General features: G+C 36.0%; 1 long non-coding RNA gene and 1 pseudogene across 7 annotated transcripts in view; both read left to right on the forward strand.

The window, feature by feature from the left end:
- Positions 1–22,783, forward strand: part of LOC111560488 — a 515,327-nt gene that overhangs the window by 302,477 nt on the left and 190,067 nt on the right. The window lies entirely within an intron of this gene.
- On the forward strand, positions 22,532–22,655 carry LOC111560722 (annotated as a pseudogene).

Raw genomic sequence — 22,783 nt, forward strand, 5'->3', positions numbered from 1 at the left:
GAAGAATAATTTTAAATCCACTCATATCTTTAATGTACCTGAAAAAATATGTAGTCTACCCATGTAGAGAGGATCTAAAAAGCTTTGTCCAGATTATTGTCTGGAAGGAGAATATGTATTCATAAAGAAGGATTCTAGAGAAGAAAATCTAGGATTTGTACCTGAGGAAACTCTAAGACCTAGAAACATTCATCAAGCAATGATCTTTAAATAACCACTGAGCTCACTGAGATGCCATAGAGTTCTAGGGAGATTGTCAGCATACTTTTATCTCTTCAAGTACCTACATTCAAGTTGTCATAAATTACTGTCTTAATCATTTGCGAAGATGCATATACATTGATATAATGTAGATACATTATAAATATTATCAATCTAAATACTGTCATTGGATTCAACAAAGTAATGCCAGTGTTCTATGAAACCATGAGTATAGGACAGAGGAGTATAGGACTCCTTGTTAAAGAAGGAGTAACCAGCACACCTTGAGACACATATACTGAGGCTATCAATTCACATGACTTGTTGATCATAGCCACGGCCCTGTCCGAAGCCAGAAGCCAGACAGCAGTGGGCTAGAAAGCCTGTCTTAGATTTTAGTCGTATAAGTGTTTCCTCTATCAATGCAGTTTTGAAATTTATAAAGCTTGCTTTTTTTTCCTTTTCTTTTCTCCTCCCCTACCTAACTCCTAGTGCTAGGCTCTGACTGGTCAAAGTCCCACACTCTCTGATACCCCAGTATCTGTGCTATGCCAAAATTCTCCATGCCTTATTCCTCCTGTAGTAAAATTCTTATTTTCAATTATTTGAGGTCATTTGGTATTTATATTAACAAGCCAAATGTAGTGTGCAGTCATTAGGTGTTAGGCAATGAACTAAAAGCTTACATTTCTTATCCCATTTGATCGTCACAGCAACCCTCCAAGGAGGTCTGGCTTTATACCTGTAGATGGGGAAAAGGAGTATTAGAGAGACTGAGTACTTTGCCCAAGACAACAAAGGTAGAGGTAACACTGGCTGAATTCAAACTCAGGTCTGTATGAGTGCAAAGCTAATACTGTTAACCATTTTCTTTAAATATGATATTGTTATTAGACATTTATAGGAATAATATCAACATCTGAATAAGTAAATATGAGAAGATACCTAAAACAGTTACAAAGGTATATTAAAAATACCAATTTCAGCGGATAATCATGGAGGAGACATAGAACATAAGCATTAGGTAGAAAGCCTCTGACGTCAGACTTCTGGTCTCAGTCTTGTCTACACCTTTTTCTGGCTGCGTGATCTTGGAAACATTTACTTCTTTGCTCTCTAATTTCTCTGAAAAAAAAAAAAAGGAAATCTATCTATCTAACCATCCAATCTCCCAAGTGTATTCTGAAGATTGAATTATTTCACGGAAATGAAGCACTAATAGTTTTTGATCTAACCAAATGTATGTTTTCTTAAAAGCAAATCAAAAGTAAAAGGTACATTGGTGTAGATTCCAAAGTCAAGATTGTAAGCTCCATGAAAACAGTAACTTTTTGTGTCTTTTCATATGTAGCTCCTCTGAATTTAGAGCAATGCCTGACACAAAGTAGCACTGAGAAAACACTGGTAAAAAAATAATGAATGATTTTAAACCGAATGTGCAAAAAAAAAAAAAAAAATAGAGAACACAACTCTATACAAATGTAAAAACTAGTAAATCCAAAGTAGTGCTAGTGTAAGTTATAGTTTTAAAATGCAGTTTAGCAAAATATATTCAAAAGTTTTCCAAAAATTTATATTTTTTACACATTAAATAACAGATTTTTTTGTAAAGGAAAGAAACATAAAAAAGGAAAAACTGAATGAAACAGTGTGTTCATTTATGTATTATTTATAATAGAAACAAAATGGAAAGAAGTCAAATTTTCTGCAAAAACAGAATCATGGTATAATTTTCTAGAATTTTACTTGACCACCAGGCATACTACTTAACTGCAACTACTTAACAATGAACATGAAAGGATGTATATTTTTACAAATGTCTAATCTACTGACACATTGTAACTTCTAAAATTATAGGTCAGCTTGAAAATTTTGGTTTAATTTAGGTATGCCAAATGTACATTTTGAGATGTTGCATTTTTATGCATTTATATTCTAATTTCCATGTTGTCAAATCTTTTGAAAAAAATTTTTTTAATGTTTATTTATTTTTGAAAGAGAGAGACAGAGGGTAAGTGGGGGCGGGGCAGAGAGAGAGAGAGAGAGAGAGAGAGAGAGAGAGAGAGAGAGAGACAGATCTGAAGCAGGCTCCAGGCTCTGAGCTGTCAGCACAGAGCCTGATGCAGGGGTCGAACCCACAAACCATAAGATCATGACCTGAGCTGAAGTCAGACACTTAACCAACTGAGCTACCCAGGCAACCCATCTGTGTTGTCAAATCTTAATATTAAGCAGAATGTTAGATTCCATATTAAGTGATATTTTCCCTCAAATTAACAGTGGTTTTGCAACCAATGTTAGGCCAAAGCATAAAGGTTGGGGGTGGGGGGAGGACAAAGACTCTCCAGCAGATTTCAAACATTTTGAGGCATTTTATATCAATTTTAGAGATCCATTTAGCTTATAAAATATTACACTTTCTTCCATTCTTGGTTATATCATTTCTAGGAAATATTTAGTGTCCTGAAGAACAAAATCTTCCCTTAAAGTTTAGAGGGAGGATTGATAGTCTCACTTTTTAAAGCCATGTTCCTTGGTATAAGGTCAGAAATTCTATTGTTTAGCTAAAACCTTTAAGAGAACAAGAGCTAATAAATCACTGGAAATTGGATTTCACTGGGGTGAAATTGGATTTAATTTCCAATAGTCCATTTACATTTCTTCTTTGATTCCACAGAATATTTTTGCAACCAGCATTCATTTTTCAAATTGTGTGAGGACATAATAGGGGCAAGTGCAGAAAGATCACTCAGTTGTAGATACACTCCTGTTGTGGAAAGACTATTATTTATCAGGACCTTGGTAGACCAGATGATGTCTCAAAATGTTTAAAACACTGGCAAAAACATCTGATGGGCTGCCAGTTTCCGAAACCACCTTGTCATCATAATTTTAGTTTCTGATCATCAGCTCAGAGAATTTTAATGGGAAGAAATAAGAAATGGAACCAGTGAGGTTTTCTCTTCTACACTTGTTCTGGCTGTGCTGCTGGAACATGTGCAAACATTTTCTTTCTAATGAAGTGTTGGTGATTGAAGTGGGTATTACACACAGTTTCCTATTGTTCTAAGATTACACACAGGGTCGTTAAAACATGATCTGGGGATCAAATGGAAGCCACAGTGACTCCTGACATACTTCTCACAAGAATAGTTCTTATAATGAAATCAATAAAAACCATTACAATAACCTTGTAAAAATTAAAAAAAAAACACATGTGATTCTTTAAATGGGACTAAAAGAGGGATAACCTAACAAATTAATAACTTCAGTAGTTACAATTTTAGATGATAACTCTCAGATCTACGAACAAAAAAGAATAAAATATGAAATAAATTATATTAAATATACCAATAGTTATTATGAGGATAAACCAATAAATATTTTTCCTATAAATGTGAAGATGTCTCTTATCAATTTCTCAACTTTTTAAGTTTTTTCAAGTGTTTTTGTCAAGTTCAGGGGTCACCACACTATGGTCTATAAGCCACATCTGGCCTACCACTTATTTTGTGAAAGAAGTTTTATTAGAATGCAAATAAAATTCTAAAATGCTAATTCTTGTATATATCATCTATGGTTCTTTTCATGCTATAACATCAGAGTTGAGTAGTTGCAAGACCATAAGCCTGCAAAATTTTAAATATTTACTATCTGTCCCTTTACATAAAGTTTCCATTCCCTGATCTAGTTATTAAGAATACAAGTTTTACACACACATTTCAGTCTTGTCTGAAGTACCAGATTTTAGTACTTAACTACATTAACTTAAGAAAAGGATAAATTTATTCTTTTTGTGTTTACATAAAAACAGAAAAAATATGGTGGAAAATAACACCAGGGGAGGATAGATAAGTTAAAGCACTCTATGGCTGAAATAAAAATATGTGGCCAAAATGTCTTTCCTTGGGAAAGAAAATATCTATTTTTTTTTCCAGAATGAATATTCTCCTGCTTTCTTTTTTCTTTACTCTCCCTTTTATTTTGAAGTAATAGGAATACCTGTCTGTGGGCTGGAAAATTAGAAGGGAGGCTTTACCTCATGAATTGAAGAGAAGGAATCCATTCTCCTGCCTGAAAGTGTCTTAGGGATTCTCTGGAGTCTAAAAAGTTGTAAGTGGAAGAAAAGGTCTTTTAAATACTCAATTCAAGTGAAACAAATTCCAGTTGCATCCAAGAAGGCGTGTTAGATATCAAACTATTTCAAGGGGTAAAATCGATAAAGCCCAGAGGACTGATTTAATATTCCTTTTTTTCATACAGTTTATTTATTGAAATACAATTCATATACTGTAAAATTCACCCTTTTAAAGTACACAATTCAGTGGCTTTTAGTATATTCACTATGTTACATAACCTTCATTACTAATTCCAGAGCATCTTTAGTTCCCCCCAAAAATCTCATTTATCATAATGATCGCTTTCCATTCCTCCCTCCTCTAGCCCCTGCAATCACTAGGATAATTTCTGCTTCTATGGATTTCCCTATTCTGGACAGTTAATATAAGTGGAATCATACAATATATGACTTTTTGTGTCTGTCTTATTTTACATAGCAAAATGTTTATGAAGTTCCTCCCTATTGTAGCATGTATCAACAACATTTTATTCTTTTTAATTTCTAAATCATATTCCATATATATACCATATATATGCCCATATATTATATATAATCATATTTAATCATTATATATAATTATATATATAATCATATATATATATATCATTCCTAGTGTTCATACAGTTCTGAATTTTAAATTTTATTTGGTTGCTAATAATCATTTTAAACTTTTTCTTTTTGGCAAAATTTTGATTTTTTAATATAAAGGTAGTACATACATGTGATTTTTTTTTAACAGTTTAAACAATGCATAAAAGTTAAATATCTCTCAGAGAAAGATGTTTTCCCCATCTTCCCTCCTTGAGAGTCCCTTCAAAAGAAAATAGGGAATGAGAATAAAAATATGATTATATTTTACTGAAATGAAGATGTGTGTGTAATTTGAAAACATTTATATGAGTTAAAAAAGAGGATGGAATTTAATGTTGACTTAAACATTATTGGGAGGGGGCGCCTGGGTGGCGCAGTCGGTTAAGCGCCCGACTTCAGCCAGGTCACGATCTCGCGGTCCGTGAGTTCGAGCCCCGCGTCGGGCTCTGGGCTGATGGCTCAGAGCCTGGAGCCTGTTTCCGATTCTGTGTCTCCCTCTCTCTCTGCCCCTCCCCCGTTCATGCTCTGTCTCTCTCTGTCCCAAAAATAAATAAACGTTGAAAAAAAAAATTAAAAAAAAAAAACATTATTGGGAGGATAGAAAAGTAATATCTACAGACATTAAAACTAAGAAGTAAAAATGTATGTAAATGGAAAGAAATATATTTTATATCATTATTAAATAAACATAAGTATTTACTAATAGAATGTGAGTAGCTATTGGGCACTGACAACTCTCAAAACGTGGAATTAGATTGAACACCGACACCCTCATTTCCTAGGGCACACTGAGTTTCCCAAAATTCTTGATTTTTATCACAGCAGTCTTGTAAAACATGTCAAGGAGGGGCACCTGGTCAGTCCAGTTGGTTGAGCCTCCACCTTCAGCTCAGCTCATGATCTCATGGTTCGTGAATTCAAGCCCCACTTTGAACTCACTGCTGTCAGCATGGAGCCTGCTTCGGATCCTCTGTCCCCTCTCTCTCTACCCCTCCCCCACTCTCTCTCTCTCTCTTTCTGTCTCTCTCTCTCTCTCTCTCAAAAATAAATAAAACATTTAGAAAAAAAAGATGTCAATGAAAGGAATGTAGATATGACATCATCAGAAAAACTATGGCTCCATTTAATATTGAAACTATGATCTAACTTGAGGTAGTATTTTGCTTGGTGGCTGGAAGATGTTGAGTATTGCTGGTTTCCTCAACAGTGTAAAATATCTTGCAGCACCCTTGTGAGTTTGATGTAATACATCAAGATGCGTTGGCACAGTCTGTAAGATGTGAAGTTTGATGTAGTAGTTTAGGGCCATAGGTGTTTATGTAAACAAAGAAACCAACTAAGCAAGTTAAAAAAAAAAGCAATTTTTTATTCTAGGAAAATCAAAACAACACAACAACAAAGAATGTGAAATAATCATCTAACATCTATTTATTTTCCAGTATAAAATATGAAAAATGTACAATCCACACTAGCCTTCGATTCTCTCCTTACCCCCCCCCCAGTTATTGTTAATAATACCACTGTTTCACATGTTTTAAGTGGTTGCCTTTATAACTTTAAAGAATTTAATGCTTTTATTTACTCACCCTTCTGTTCCTATTTTTATTTGGGATGCTCTCTTCTATTCTGTGGTTGTCTAGTGAGCTACAGATCTGAGTTTCTGTTTCCTACCCTAACCCAGCTCACCCCTTAACTAGTTCCATTGTTTCTTGGATTCTATTTTCTACCTTCTTTGATTTATTTTTACTTTTCATTGGAGTATACCTAACTAAATGTAATTATTTCCTAGAAAGAATGTCTAAATTGTAGGCTTTTATTTTTATTTACATATTGGAAAAATGTATTTCCTCACATAATTTAGTATTGAAATGTACATGGATTTTAGATTTAATACATGACTTGCTCTCACAGCTTTGAATGCCTTACTCTATCATCACATCCAGTAATAATGTTAGTTTGATTATTGCTTCCTTTAGATAACCTCTTTCTCTTTGGAGCTTTTATCATTTTTCCTTACCATAGAAAAAAGCATTGAAAAATGTATGCAAGTGTGTTAGGTGCAGGCATGGATATTACTTACTTATCTTTTTCAGCATCCCAGCTAAACTATATTAATGAGAACTTTTAATATGAAAAGCTGTATCTTTCTGTGTCTCAGAAAAAATTTTTTAATTCAAGTTCATTAACATACAGTGTAGTCTTGGCTTCAGGAGTAGAACCCAGTGATTCATCTCTTACATATGTCACCCAGTTGCTCCCCCCAAAAAATGCCCTTCTTAATGCCTATCACCCATTTCCCCCCACTCTGTCTCCCCTTAAGCAACCCTCAGCTTGTTCTCTGTATTTAAGAGTCTCTTATGGTTTGCCTCCCTCTCTTTTTGCCTCCCTCTATGGTTTGCCTCCCTCCATTTGTCCTTTCCTTCCCCTATGTTCATCTGTTGTGTTTCTCAAATTCCACACATGAGTGAAATCATATCTGTCTTTCTCTGACTGACTTAGGAAAATTTTTATCATTTATTATTTTGAACATTTTATCTTCCCGTTTTCTTCTCTTTGATAAAACTCTAGAATCAGATGAAATTCAGACTTTCTGTATGTATCCTTTTTGCCTGTTAGCAATCAAGTAATTTTGCTCAAAATTTTGGGCTACTTCCACAACTCTATTTTGAAATAAGAATTTTGCATTTTAACCACTTCCATTCTGTTTTACAGTCCTCTCAATATTTAGTATGTCACTAGTATTTGTACTTTTTCAGAGCTCTTTGGTTTTTTTTTTTTTTTTACCAACTCTTATGTTTTCTCAAAAATTTGCAACAAATGACATCCATAAAATCTTAGAAGACTGCCTTGCACGTAGTAGGTTTTTTACTTTGTGCTTTTATTGCAGCTTGTTAATATATTATGGATTTGAATATCCTCCTATATATTCTTTAATGACACTGATTTAACTAATCTTTTGTTGGTTTTTTCTGCTTCCTTTTTTTCTCTGTTTATTTGGGGTGAAAATTCTGCTGGTCTTACTCCTTTCCTTTCATATTGTTGATTTTATTCAAATACCTGTGTTTCCTATGTGTGAATAAAAGCTGATCAATATAGTTAGCTGGGTTGGTCTTTTTTTTTTTTTTTTTCGGCAGGCTTCTCATCTTAAAAGGAAACTCACCACAGACCTGCTTAAGTTGGAGGGAGTCTGTAATGTAGGTTCCCCGGGTGAGAAAGAGGTAGATATGGGAAGAAATATGGGGGTGTTCCCTCTTGGGCATAGGTGCCTTTCCTCCCTTTGAACTGCAGACATCTTGATGTTGCTGGGTCTGTGTTGCTTCTCTTTTCCATTCCCATTTGGACCAGTTTCTTCAATAATATGGTTTATTATCAGTACATTTTTAGGATCCTTCCATCCTTCCCAGTTTCCTTGAAATGGTAGTTCATTGTTGGCAGCTGGGTTTTTCACCGTGTTGCTCTGTGCTCCTTTTTTTCTTTGAATTTTTGATACCATTTTCATTATATTTAGGGAGTCAATGGAGATAAATACGTATGCCCTATACAGGGCTGGCTCTTACAAGCTTGGAAGAACCAGTTATGAACATTTCAAGAATTTTTGTGTGCGGGTTGTTAAACATTTCCATTATTAAATAGTACATTATATAACTTGCAATTAAATTATATTGAAAACAAAAGTAATAAAGACTCAAAACTAATTGCTTCCTAATTATTTTACTGTCATCTATCATCTTGAGGTTATTTACACATATTGCATCTGTATGTTGTTAATACTATGTAATAGTGAGCTACTGCATGTATCTTCCTAACTCTACATCCTGTGACATGACATTAGTAGGTTGAAATTGGCCATTATGGGAATATTTACACCACAGAGATCAGCCAATGCTACAAAGCAATGTTTTTACCCCCCCAGATATTTGGTTGTTAAACATTTACAGCCGACACTGCTTTTGTCTCAATCACTGACCTTATGTGACACTGCAAATTTACTGAACATTTTGGAAGAAGATCTCACACACACACACACACACACACACACACACACACTGGATAAAGTCACTCACACTCTCCTTTTATATGTTTTATAAAATATGATGTATAATAACCCATATTAATTGCAATTATTGTGCTGTGTGTCTTAGCATCACACATCATTTTGGAAAGTGCCTGAATTTTATCATATATTATAATGCTGTTTTGATCTCCATTAAATCTTGCTTAAATAGGGTTTCTGGCTGGCTCAGTTGGAAAGGTATGTGACTCTTGATCTTGGGGTCGTGAGTTCAAGCCCCACATTGAGTGTAGAGATTGCTTTAAAAAAATCTTGCTTAAATAATTAAAACAGTTATAAGAGGTTATCTTATTGTGAGATGCTTCTTATATAGATCTAACAAAAAAACCAACTTGTGTCTCTGAGAATGATATCAAAAAGCATACATTATAATAACTATTATTTTATTTACCACAAAATAGAATAATTATATTCACGTATCCCACTGAAAATTGTTAAAATAGCTATTGTGGGTGAATGTTACAAGGTGGGATGTTTAGAGCAAAGTTTAGGAAGTGAGACTGTCATTGTCAGAACTGAGTGTTGTGAGTCTTGCTTACCCCTTTCCAGGTAAGTGGAATCTACATAACTGTGAGGAAAAGAGAATGAACTTTTGCAAGATCTAAAATCTTAGCCTTGTAAACACTTGCTTCATTGTGCTCTTACAAGGAAATGCCTTTTCTGTGTTGTAACAATAAACTTTCCCGAAGTACTCTCTTTTCAGTTTATTATTTATGGAGTCTTTTACTAGTAAGAATCAAAACGCACATTTTCCTAAACTGATCTCTAGGCCTAGCTCCACAAGTCAAGCCCAGGGGCACTTATTACTTCCTGCTTATTCATTTCTGACTAATTTAACAGTGAGTGCTAACTGGGGAAAATAAACTGTAAGAGGCAAATGGGTCACCTCTGTTAGATTGAAAAAATAGCCAGAGATAAATACTAAGCTCCCATGCCTTCTTTTCTAAACATTTTCTCTTCTTCCTCTTCCAATCTTTTCTCTCTCTTTAATGACATCCCAAAACTCTAATCTGAATGTGCTTCTCTCCAGTGTTCTAAAAAGTTGGCAGCAGGATATCAAGAATGAGCGTCTCTGTTCTTTCCTGGTTACCACTGCCAAGTGGAATAGGTGATCTTATGAACTGAGCTAGAAATGCCATATGCTCAGCCCTGTACAAATAAACTGACAGCATGGTACTCAAAAGAAGTCATAAAAGGCTTTCTAGCTGAGGGAGATAATGTTCTCATTGCAGAAGAGGTTAGAGTCACAATACATTGAGGGAGAAGCCAGGATATAGAGCAGCTACAAGAACTATAGCTGGTCCCACCTCCGTTTGTTAATGGAGCTAGATTTAATTAATGGCCAAGGTTGTACAATGACCCTCTTAAATGTCAACCATATCTATGTGAGAAAACCACATACTTTTTCATGCTGAAGTTTTAACCTACATGTATGCAACATCAGGTGATAATAGAATACTCTTATTAATGTATATGTATATGAAAATCGAGACATCTCTCTTGAATTATTTTGACTACTGCCACGTTAGAGATGGGGAGTTTGAGGAGAATGATTGTCTAAAGTAATATCAGTATCCTAAGCAATTGAACTATTTTCTCTAGCTGCCTGTTCACAAATAAAGATATTGACCCTAAACTAGTAAGTGTAAAAGTGAGTTGCATGTATGTCTAGCGTGGTAATGGTAGTAGATATCAGAATGGCAAGGAAGAGGGGATAGACATTTCAAACACATTCTTTTCTTTCTAGTTTCTTTTACTATTCTTTAGAATTTGCCATCAACAGGGGCACCTGGGTGGCTCAGTCGGTTGAGCGTCCGACGTCAGCTCAGGTCATGGTCTCGCAGTTCGTGGGTTCGAGCCCCGCGTCAGGCTCTGCTAACAATCAGTTCAGAGCCTGGAGCCTGCTTCGGATTCTGTGGGTGTATCTCTCTCCCCCTCCCCTGCTTATGCTCTGCCTCTTTCTGTCTATCAAAAATAAATAAATTAAAAAAAAAATTTAGGACTCGCCATCAACAAACTGTATTGGTAAACTAAAGAACGCCCGAATGCCTCCTAAATCCCTCAAAGGTGTTAGAGCAGCAGGAAAAAGGAGCATAAAGTTTCCACTGGAAACTTCTTAGAGCTTTTATTTAGGAAGATGGACCAATGACTCATAATTAGCCATGTATTTATTAAGTATTATACAATTTTGAGTCTTATTTTATTTTTTAAGTTTATTTATTTATTTTGAGAGAAAAAGAAAGAGAGGGAGGGGAAGAGAGAATCCCAAGCAGGATCTGTATTGTCAGTGCAGAGCTTTGACTTAGGACTCAATCCCATGAATCATGAGATCACAACCTGAGCTGAAATCGAGAGTCGACGCTTAACCAACTGAGCCACCCAGGCACCCCTAGTCTTTTTTTTTCTATTAATTTTATTTTTTATTTTTTTTCAATATATGAAATTTATTGTCAAATTGGTTTCCATACAACACCCAGTGCTCATCCCAAAAGGTGCCCTCCTCAATACCCATCAGCCACCCTCCCCACCCTCCCACCCCCCATCAACCCTCAGTTTGTTCTCAGTTTTTAAGAGTCTCTTATGCTTTGGCTCTCTCCCACTCTAACCTCTTTTTTTTTCCCTTCCCCTCCCCCATGGGTTTCTGTTATGTTTCTCAGGATCCACATAAGAGTGAAACCATATGGTATCTGTCTTTCTCTGTATGGCTTATTTCACTTAGCATCACACTCTCCAGTTCCATCCACGTTGCTACAAAGGGCCATATTTCATTTTTTCTCATTGCCATGTAGTACTCCATTGTGTATATAAGCCACAATTTCTTTATCCATTCATCAGTTGATGGACATTTAGGCTCTTTCCATAATTTGGCTATTGTTGAGAGTGCTGCTATGAACATTGGGGTACAAGTGCTCCTATGCATCAGTACTCCTGTATCCCTTGGGTCAATTCCTAGCAGTGCTATTGCTGGGTCATAGGTAGGTCTATTTTTAATTTTCTGAGGAACCTCCACACTGTTTTCCAGAGTGGCTGCACCAATTTGCATTACCACCAACAGTGCAAGAGGGTTCCCGTTTCTCCACATCCTCTCCAGCATCTATAGTCTCCTGATTTGTTCATTTTGGCCACTCTGACTGGCGTGAGGTGATATCTGAGTGTGGTTTTGATTTGTATTTCCCTGATGAGGAGCGATGTTGAGCATCTTTTCATCCAGGCACCCCTAATCTTGTTTTTGATAAGAAATTTAGTTTATGGTCAATCCCTTCATGTACAGTTTGAAATCAAGTGATACTGAGGTTCACCAGGAGTGGGATTTTAGAAGGCCTTATTCATATATGGTGTAGTTGAGTTCAGTTTAACAAACATTGAAGTCTTCCCCTGAACTGGAATGTATTAGTTTTTAATAATAAAAATGACTAATAGAATATAGCTCCATATAAGAGCCAAGTGCATGAATAATATGCAGGAGCAAAAACTTTTTTGTTATTAACAAAGTGCAAATTAACAAGTATTTATTGATTATCTTAAGTATTATCTTGAGGACCTATTAATCATAAAAATGTATTAACAATATAAACACACGGGTAGAAATAAGAGCTTTATGCTTTATTAATTGCTTACTAAGTGAAACACAGAAAACAGAATTACCCTGAAATCATAATACTAGCTGAAGGAATAAGGGCAAACACTACTGGTGTTTTGGCATCTGTATGGCCAGGTATGGCTGAAAATTCAGCCATAATATGACTTTCTATGGGCCTCTGCTGTTTGAGCAAATTTTTCCAGCATTACAGCTTTTCTTTTCTCAATTGGCCACTGCTATTCTAAGAGATGCATACCAGCTTTATGTGTCATTATGTGTAGGCCTTTATAGCAATATTGTAAAGAAACAAACTTTGAATGCACACATATCATATATACACAAAATTACAGAAGTTTTAGATAATGGGCTGTGGAGTCATTCTTTTATCAGATGTGTGAGCTCAGAAAGATTAAATATTATTATTTATCCTAAGTTTACTCATGTCTAAAATAGAAGCTATTATAATTTAGCCTATAGCTAATATAAAGTAGTTAGCATAATTAAATATTTTAAGTTTAAGAATGATTTCTCCTGATCTATTAAACTATTTTCTGGTCATTCTTTCCATTTATTTGATGCTTTAATATAATTTATATTTGTATATATTTTAAGGTATGTAATAACATGTTTTAGCAAATGCATTGGCTTCACAAGGAGAGTAATGAAAAACCTATTAAATATTACTATGTTTCTTTGTTTAATCTAGAAATTTTATTTTGTCCATGTCAGATTCGTATCATGATTTATACAGAGTGCACTTAAAATTAACTTGTTCCTTTTTAGTGTTGTTTCAAAACATATATATAAATGCAATATTAAAAATAAAAACTTTCAAATTCATTGTCAGAATGCAGCTGCTAAAAATATTCCATTTTTTAACTTTTTCTCCCTTAAGGCAACTTGCAATTTATACTCTATCATCAGGTGCAGAGTATAGGTTAATAAACAAAATATTTTATACATACTATCCTTTTTTAAAAAAAATTAAGTTTACTTATTGATTTTGAGAGAGAGAGAGAGCAGGGAAGTGGCAGAGAGAGAATCCCAAGCAGGCTCTGCACCATCAGCACAGAGCCTGATGTGGGGCTCGAACCCATGAACTGTGAGATCATGACCTGAGCCAAAACCAAGAGTTGGTCATTTAATCAGCTGAGACACCCAGGCGCCCCTACACTATTCTTTAATAACCTTTTTTTGTGTGAACACATTTTATTAATAATTTACTGTATAAGTTTAATGCTAAACTCAAGACTTTTTTCAGCTTTTTTTAGTAGTATTTGCCTCCTGGTTACTAGATTGCTTACTGTTATATTGTGTTGTATTGTAAATGGTTGTAATTTTGGCAAAATAATTAGCCAAAGGATAATTCAGCTTATTTCAGTCTGCTAAAAACTGCTCTCATTAGCTTCCTTGTGGAATCATCTTCTTGACCCCCCTATTGTATTCATGAAAGCACTATGTTTCTAAAAGCCTAAGCTTAAAGATTTATAGTCCTTTTGTGAGCCCTCCTACTTATTTTCTCATTCAGCGAGTTCCCATGTTCTTCAATTATTCCTCCGCAATGCCATTTGAATAATTTTTCTACTCCCATCTCCCACTGGTCATTACTTGTAATCAGAAAAACTCTCCCAGCTTTCATTTACTACCAGACTCTCAGTTTTGATCCAGTTTATACACTGCTGTTAGAGTAATTTTCCTACCAGTGGAATGAAACCAAACCAAAAGAAAATTAAGCTGAAAAACAAAGAAATAAACCAACAAAGCTTTTGATTTAAAAGTCTTCCAATTGGCAATCAAATTAAAAATCAACGTCTTAGATTGATGGTCAATATTTTCATTCTCCAGTTCAAATCGTTCCAGTTTTAGGTAATATGATTTCCATGTATGCCACATGCCAGAAATACCCATAATGGCATAGATTGTTGGTTACTTACTAAATAGACCTTGCTCCTTGCTGAAAGAACCTCGGTTTTCTTCAGGAATCACCTTGCACAGTTCCAGGGGATGAATTATAATCATGGTGGGTTCCTTTTCCTTTGGCCAGAGGTTAGTCTGAGGTGGTTATGTGACCAAGGTCTGGCCAATTAAATATAGAGGAATTAAGCTTGGAATATTTTGAGATAGATGTTTCTCTGGGTAAAAGAGGGACATATAGGCAATGGTTCCTCCACCCCCTTCCTTTTTGCTTTGTTGTGGAATGAGAACCTGGTGTCTGAAATTATACTAGCCATCTTGTGACCATGAGACAACAAAGGAAACAAATGTCTATAAGCTCAGGGAAATGGAATATGAAGGATGGGAAAATTGGATACTGAAAGATACTAGCACTGTTAAATCAACCGTGGAATCTTTTACCTGCATACTTTTTAATGTCTTAACAGATAAAATTGTTTCCTTAATGCACAACACTGTCTATTTTCATTCAATAATCCAGTTCCTGCAATGCACTATGTCTTTACATGTAAGGGTTCATTTACTTAGAACTTTGACCTTTCCCTCAGACCTTCATGAAACTAACCATCCTTCAATTTCAGCTTATGTTCTTTTTCCTTGATAAAGTCTACATTGATTACTTTGTTTTAGTGCTGACTGTATCTTCTTTAGAGCAAGATTACATTCTACTATTTCCTTCTTTCAACTTACTCTATGTTACTGAATCTCAGTAACTACACATAGAACTTATTTCCTGCTGCATAGCATCCTCAGAAAATACTTTTCATATAATAGACACTCATTAAATGCATTTTATGCTGACTCATCAGTAATGCTTCGTGAAATCTCATCAGTCTGTGAAAGGTCTGTTCTTCAATCACACTTCAGTTCTCAATCTAGCTACTAGGTAGACATGTGGCCAGAGCAGAGCTTAAGATTCTATTTGGTACAAATCTTTTAATTTCCCAAATATTAAATCTTTTAATCCTTGATACAAAGTCATACATTCCTTTAAGACAGCATTATTGCCTTTCCTTAGAGTAGGAGGAGAATAATTCACAAATTTCTTAAGATAACTGAACTTTACTATATGTACAGATGTACTTCTATAAATACCTCCTTCCATGGGTATGCATGTGCATGTGTGTTAAGTGCATACGTATATTTTATTGTGCCTATCTCAAAGTTATTTGTCTACAATATACTTTCCCCAATTGAAGTCATTTACTTTCAAAAGACATTCAATAACAGCTTAAACCTAGTGTGCCTTCCTTAAACTTGTGAGCATAGATATTCAAAGATACATGTGCTACTTAGACACTTGTTTATCTACATGGATTTCTTTTCTTTCTATAAATAAAACAAAACAACACCCAACTATGAGAAGTCCTGGAATGAATCAAAATAAACATGTGTAATAACAAGTATTATCGGCAGACTATTACATCGGCAGACTATTACATCGTTAGATTAATCAAATCTATGAAGTATACATCTGACCATAATTTTGAAATATTTTGTTTGGTTAAAAATACATCTTTAATAGTGCAGATGATATTCATGCTCAGAAATATTGGGGTAAGTGGTTGAATTTTCCAAAAGTGTGTGTTAGGATAACATAGTAGCTAAGTAGGTCTACATGACTGATGAGGCTGCATGCCATGGCTGAGTGTATCTGCTCCACCTGCCTGAATATATAAAATGGCTCATGATGCATGACTAATCGTCTATGAGCATGGGCTGTCTGATGAAACCATTCCACCTGCAAGGGCTCATTATGTAGTTTATAATTCCATTTTCAAAAGAAAAAGGAAGGAAGGAAGGAAGGAAGGAAGGAAGGAAGGAAGGAAGGAAGGAAGGAAGGAAGGAAGGAAAGTTCCTTATTCAAGTCAATAGAATCTCCATATTTCGGTTCCAGTCGATTTTCACTAATTGACTTTACAACCACGGGGAAGGAGTGAACAGATGGATTAACATGGAGAGTGCTGACACAGGAATCCGGCAGTAACCATATGAACAGCACTGCTCTAACTCACCATCACAGGTGGATGAAGAGTGTGCTTTCTGCCATAGAGGGCAAGTGTGAATTGCTGACTTGACAGCAGAGATTAAAGCATTCACCTTTGTTCAAGTTTTGACTGCGTTAGTATTTTTAGGAAAAGGGAGGGAAGAAAATGGTTTGAAATATTTTTTAGTGGTAATGGAATGTGACATCAACAAGAACAGACAAATAGGAGGGCAGGCTGGAATGGAGTGAGCTTCTGACAATGTTCTATGGTGAAGATGACTAGGCAAAGGATGGAATGCTTATATTTTCACACCAAGGTACAGAATCTGTTTCCTATCAGATTAAACATCTGTTAGGTCTCATTAACTCTATGAACAACAAAAATTGGCCAGACAATCTTCATTTGATGTGGAGGAAGCAATAATCTAGTCATTCTTTTTACTTTTGATTCTTTAATATAATTCTCCAAGGGCTTCCCACTTCAAGAAGGAAAATTCCTAAGGTAAACTCCATGACCTTATCTTGAAAAATATCACTTCTGAATCCTAATAAAATTACAGCTAGGATCTATCCTTAGTTGGAAACAGATTAATGAAACACCAGAAACAGCTTTAAAATTTATGAGTTTATAAGTTTGAAATAATACCAGAAACTTTTTGCAAAAAGGGGAGAATTTCAATTTTAATGTCAGTTAGTAATGATGTAACCTCTCATGTTTAATCAATAAATCATTGGTGAAGGATTGGGGAGTTTATATAGAGAGTTTATACTTACTTCTTTTATCCAGTTTTAATATAAGAATCTAAGGTGGGGCACCCGGTGGCTCAGTTGGTTAAGCATTCAACTTTGGCCTAGGTCATGATATTGCCGTTCCCAAGTTTGAGCCCCGAGCTGGGCTCTGTGCTGACAGCTCAGAGCCTGGAGCCTGTCTCCCTCTCTCTCTTTGCCCCTCCCCAACTCATGCTCGCTCTCGCTCTCTCTCTCTCTCAAAAATAAACATTAAAATTTTTAAAAATATATAAGAATCTAAGGCTTACTTGGAATTCAATGCTGAAAACTCGAGCCAGTATTTCAGATTAAAGGTATTGTCTTTGAAGGTAAAATGAATTAACCAAAATCGCTGGAGTGTTTTAGTGTTTCCATTCAATGTTTAACCCAGGAAAAAAAAGCCTACTGAGTTTATATTTTTCAAGAGGATGTTTATGTGTAGGTGTGTTTAACATGTGTATAAATAAGATTCCATGAATATATATAGATATTGTCATTACTTTATACAATGTTCAAACACAGACATAATATATTTCTTCCATTTCTCACAGTTTTAAGATCACTGCTTTATGAAGGATTTACTGTCATTTCAAATTGACCTCCATATAATCATCAGTTATAAAGGTTGTAAAAGGTTTTCTTTTGTGAAAAAATCATTACAAGATTATTGTTTTGTTTTGTCTTTTAGTTCAGAGATGTTTTGGGAGAATTTTTAGATTTTATAATTAAAAATATCATCTACATCAATTTCACTCAAATTGAATGAAAAGTGAAATATGGAAGAATATTAAATATTTAGAAAAGGAGAAGATTCAAAACAGCATGAAATGATTAACACTTAGTTGATTGCATTTATTAACATGCACTTTATAATAATAATGACATGTTATAGGATTTTTAGGTTGGCATTACTATAATATTTTTGTTTGCATAATTCAGTGACTAGCCTCTAATATCAAAATGTGTGAAGTTGTCATGATGATTTCTTTTGTTTTATTTTTAGAATCTCTTAATGTCCAACTTTCAATCACTCTCTTCTTTCCTCATCCACTCTATGGATGTATTGATTAAAATATCTCTCTATTAGGGATAGTAGGTAGTTGGGTATATGAATATGAAATTTGGGATAAAAGTTTCAACTGGAACTATATATATTTTAAAGTCATCCACAAAAAGATTCTTTTTGAAGCCATAAGGCTATATGAAATCACTAAGGCACTGAGTGATGAAGAAGGACCAAGACCTCGGCCTTGCAGCATTACAAAATTGGAGTTCTGGAATAAGAAGAGGAATGAACACAGGAGACTGAGAAGGAGTGAACAGTGAGAAAGGAAGTAAAGAATATGGTGTCCTGGAGGCTCAGATGTAGAGAACAATCCGCTTTGTCGAAAAATGCTGACAGATCAGAAATGTGCTATAGACTAAGAATTAATCATTTTGTGATAGAGAAATCATTTTTAATCTCGACGAAAAACAAATTTGGTGAAGAGTTGGAGCAAAATCAACAATGGAGTAAGCCTGAGGTAGAATTGGGCAGGGGGAATTAGAAAAGGAAGTATAGACAACATTTTTGAAGAGTTTTGCTGCCAAGTGGATGAAGGAAATGGGACAATAAATACTGGAAAACTGGTGCAGTCATCAAAAGGTATTTTAAATTGATAGACATATTAGCATAATGTTATATTGATGAGAGAGAAAGAGGGGAGGGAAAAGGGCAGAGGTGAGGGGGAGAGAGAGGGAAGGTGAGAGAAAGAGCGAGACAGAAAGAGACACACACACACAATGGTATATGGTATAATAGAGAAGAGTAAAAAACTGCCACAGGAAAGTAAGTAAAGGTAGGATCTGGAGAACAAATAGAACAAATAGGGGATGGAGTTTGGGGAGATGAAAGGATAGTTTATATCTGTGATGCCGGTAGGGAGGCAGATTATGTGAGTGCAGATAGATGGTAGGGGAGGTAGGTGAGTGTAGCTGGTGTTGGAGGTCTATGGAGGTTCTCTTCTGATGCTTAAATTTTGTCAAAGAAATGTGAAGGAGCATGATTGGCTCAGAGTGAATTTTGGGGTGAGACTGTTAGAGATTTAAGAACAGAATAAAAAAGGTATGATATAGTCATCTGGGGAGAGGAAGAGTAAATAGGCTAATGAAGTAGAAAGTGATCACATAGGTTGATTAAGGACATATTGTGAATGTGCAGCATTAAATGTGCACTTGAGATTCACAGTCATGAAATTAAAATGAGAAGAGTCAGCACAATTGAGAGATTTTCCTCTTAACTGTGGATGTAGGACCAGAATAAGTATAGAACTGAATTTAACAAGGGTTATGCTTTTGCCAAGAAAGTACAATAAAGTGTGAAGGGTGGGGGGATTCAAGGGTATAAGCAAGGTGCTGATTATGTTAAACCATGGAATTCAAGCTAAATAAAAAGGAGAGAGAAGGTATGAAGATATGGGGATGGTGAAAAGTTACAGAATCGATGGATTAGAGATCCCAGTGTGTTCTAAGTATTTTGGAATCTGTATTATTACAGGAAATGAGATAGAATGATAGAAAGTGGGGGTCAGTGAATGTGAATTATAAACTGAGATGACAAAGAAATTGATGTTATTGGCATTGACGAGAACTGGGGTGTGACCATGGCAGGTGGTAATTGTGGAAGTGTAGAAGACAAGATCGTTGTAAGAGAGGAATTGATGGAAATGAGAGACTAAGGTGGAAAAGAGGCAACAGCATAAACCTTGAACCCACAAGAATATACAAGGAGCAATGTTGGAGATTGATAATGAGCTACAAGCTAAGTCATGGAAAAATATAAGGGAGAGACATAAAAATGTGAGGGAAACACATGCAGCAAAAATGATAGATTGTGGATGATGTAAATGAATGCTATGAGATTTAAAGCAGGCTTTTTTTTAGGAAGTAGGGAGGAAGAATAGCCTGAGAGCAACAATGAACAGTGAAGATGTATACTTCACTTTTGTAGCAACAACAAACACCACTGGTGAAAGATGTAGGGGAGTTAGGAGCCTCAAGGAGGAATGAGGTCTTCTGGAGACAAGTGTGGAGAGAACATTCTGAAAAGAGGTGGAGGGTAACAGGGATTTCTCTAATGTGTTTCAGAGGGCCCAGTAGAAGGGATTTGGGGGTAGCCAAGGGGTGGGAGAAGTGGATGAAGAGGCTAGCATACAGTGAGTAAGACTTGTCCCCTGCATCTGGGACTTCTTGGGGGTGAATAAATGTATAAAAAGACCTAAAAATTTGAAGGGATTAGTGCTACGGCTGGCCAGGTTGCGATTTGGGTGGGGTTGGGCAGGAAGAAACCTTAAGTGATGCCCTAGTCCTGGTGATGCAGTTGAAGAGGTTGGGAAAGATGGATTTGGAGTTCTAGTGGGGGCAGACCCACTCCTGACTGCAGGCTCATAGTCATGAACATGCAGGTGTTGTAAATGGTATATCTAGAGAGGACTTCCCAGCTTCAATTTGGGCCTCCACTGGGTAGGGGACAAGTTTACTGACAGTGTTCCCCTTCCTACTCGAACCCCAGGGTGCAGTTGTGAAACTCTGGGGAAAATCCGTTGTTACTCAGAACATGTGGGCCTCTGAAAATGAGTCTGGAAAGCCAAGGAAGCTTGATCTTAGACCCATGTGCATGCATCTTCCCAGCCTGTTATCGTTGAATAAGTGAGCTATGGAATGACTTCCTTCCTTCCTTCCTTCCTTCCTTCCTTCCTTCCTTCCTTCCTTCCTTCCTCTTTCTCTTTTTCTTTCTCTCTTTTTCTCTTTCTCTCTTTCTTTCTTTTGAGAGACAGAGACAGAGGGTGCAAGTGAGCAAGGGGCAGAGAGAGATCATAACCTGAACTGAAGTCAGATGCTTAATGACTGAGCCACCCAGGCACCCTATGGAATGGCTTTTTTGAAATTTGTGGGGCACGTGGGTGGCTCAGTTGGTTAAGCTACTGACTTCAGCTCAGATCATGATCTCACGGCTCGTGAGTTCGAGCCCGTGTTGGGCTCTGTGCTGACAGCTCAGAGTCTGGAGCCTGCTTCAGATTCTGTCTCTCTCTCTCTGCCCCTCCCCTGCTCATGCTCACTCTCCCTCTCTCTCTTTCTCTTTCTCTCTCTCAAAAATAAATAAACATTAATTTTTTTTTAATTGTTAAGTCTCTTGGTATCCACAATTAAAAACAAACAAACAAACCCAAAATTACTATTGTATTTAAGATGCATGGAGAACGCCACTTTGGGGACCCTTGCCCCCTGGTGCTGCTTCTTTCTTCCTGGGCTAGGGCCATGTGGAGATCAGCAGCATCCATGCTCAGCAGCATGGGTATGCAGCCTGGAGATGCTCAGCAGCATGGATAAACTCAGCTCCATGTTCATGAACTTTTTTTGAAATGGAGGCAGGAGAGGTGGCATGTACATATTTTCCTGCGTATTGAAAGAGTGTTTCTCTGCTAAAAAGATGGGTAGTGAAATAGAAATGTGATTTCCTGGCTTCTTTCTCTACTTTAACAGTACCCAGCCTAACCAAAGAAAAACTCTTAGGAAGTTACATTTGCTCCTGCTCTGTGTTCCCAGCTCTATTCTGGTGTGTGTGTGTTTTAAACTCCTTTCCCAAATCACATATAGTTTATTTCAACTGTGTGTATTGTCTCAACCCCATCCTGTAACTATCGAAAATGCTGAACAATGCAGAGTTGTTTTTAATTGTTGATTTAATTGTTTCTTATAATGTATTTAATAAAGCTTTTATTCTGTGTGCATGTTACTACATCTGATATAAGCCATGCAAAATATTCCAGCTATCAGCTATAAAGTATTAACATTCTTTTTTTAAAAAAGTTATCTCTCCACCCAATGTTGGGCTCAAACTCACGACCCTGAGATCAAGAGTCGCATGCTTTACTGACTAAGCCAGCCAGGCGCCACTTACCATCCTTTTTATACTTGATATTTAAGCGTTTCTTGAAGCATATAGTAATTTTCCATAATATTTCTAAATACTGGTGTTTTGAGTCTGGCTTCACATATTATCAAATGCTAGATCTTAGTTATCTTGGGAATGGCTACAACATAATGATCAAATACATATTTTTGCACTTAGGTTTAAAAACACTTTTCTAATGATGTATATACACTATCCCTTTTGACTTTTGGAAAAAGTAATGTTGTGATAAAAGGACCTTTCATGGTTTTTCACATTTATTTCTCACATTCCTCTAAGTTGGGCTATGTTTTTCAACCTCAGCTGACATCGTTTCTCGGCCTTTTGGCCAAGATCAAGTGTAGTATCTGTTCTTATCAGCTGACAGAGGGAGAAACTGAAGAATTCAGCAATTAAATAATTCGCCCACGTTCACTCAATTATTTACCCAATGTTGAAGAAGTAGGAAAACAGATTTGAGCTCAAAAGACAAACCCAAAAGCCTCAGCGACTCACCGGTGCAACACGCCTGCTCATCCTCAAACTAATACAAGTAGTTTGTTATTTGCATTTTAATTTAA

The sequence above is a fragment of the Felis catus genome, chromosome B2, assembly GCF_018350175.1.
Source record: "Felis catus isolate Fca126 chromosome B2, F.catus_Fca126_mat1.0, whole genome shotgun sequence".
NCBI lineage: Eukaryota > Metazoa > Chordata > Mammalia > Carnivora > Felidae > Felis > Felis catus.